The sequence below is a fragment of the Pundamilia nyererei genome, unplaced genomic scaffold (genome assembly GCF_000239375.1).
Source record: "Pundamilia nyererei isolate P.nyererei 1_Seehausen unplaced genomic scaffold, PunNye1.0 scaffold00559, whole genome shotgun sequence".
NCBI classification, from domain to species: domain Eukaryota; kingdom Metazoa; phylum Chordata; class Actinopteri; order Cichliformes; family Cichlidae; genus Pundamilia; species Pundamilia nyererei.
Window position 1 is genome coordinate 114,730 of NW_005187960.1, and position 1,273 is coordinate 116,002.

Here is a 1,273-nt window from a genome sequence, read left to right on the forward strand (position 1 = left end):
CAAAGTCTATTTAGCAACATACGTAATGATGTTACACATAAAACACACACGGAAACATTGGAAATCAGGTTTTGGCACAACAACGGTACGGAGCAGGGGAAGGCGGGGCTTGTTCCTTCCTAACCGGTAGGGGTGTCAAATATATTCTCTGGGGTTTTATTCTAATATTTATATTATTTATCTTTTATTATTGATTTACTTTAGCTCAGCTCAGTGATTAACAGGGTAATGAATCACAATTAACAATAACAATGTTGTAGTGCATTACTGAGTCGTGTAAACTCACAAGGACCTCCCAGAGAGTTGGTTCTGCTGGGTTTTCAGTGGAGGTCACATGTCCTCATCCATACATGTGACCTCCTGAGTCTGACTGAAGCTTTTAAACAGTACATCTGGATACTGGTCAAAACTAGCACCATTACTAAGAATGGACTGTGAGTTCAGTTTACTGGTCCTTAATTATTATAACCACTGATCAATGGCCGTTTACAGAGAGCTGGGGACCGGCTGCAATCACAGTACCCACCGACCAAACACACGACTCCACTGGCTCACTGAAAACGACTGGTCAGAGGATGGTTGCAGATGTGCTCTACACATGATCCCCACTGCCAGTATCACTAAAAACAATGAGGTCATATATGCAAATGCCACAGTAATACTAAAAGCACTTGGGTTTAAGACTGTAAAGAGCAAGCTCCACACAGAGGAGAAGGCAGGAAGCCAAAATCAGTGAAGTCAGTGAATAGCGGTGCAGATAGACACCATGAGAAACATATCCTGGGTGAAAAAGAAGCACTACAAGATGGCTCACAGCTCGGCCCAGTACACTGAAGAGATCTAGTAGGAAAGAAGAGGTCCAGAAAAAAATGGCTTGTTCTCCAGAGCTCCATGCTGTGAGGGGAAATAGCACAAAGACAGACCCACTCATAGCTGAAATTGAGCAATACTGAAAGAACATCGTGGAGCAGCGTCACATAAGGTAGCCGGTGAACCGAAGACCACGACAATCTCACAGAGCAAGAGCCAGTCAACATCTCAAAGGCAGACATCTAATAATGTGTCTTCAGAATGAGGAGTTGGACGGTGCCAAGACCTGACATTATCTGTGCCTACTGGCTGAAGAGGCCAATGGCCCTCAGTGATCAGCTGGCTGCACAAATATGGGTGCTGCTAACAGCAGGTACTCAGAGCTAGCTAACATGGCCCCGCCCCTCCCTGAGCCTGGTCCTGCCAGAGGTTTCTTCCTGTTAAAAAGGAGTTTTCCTTCCCA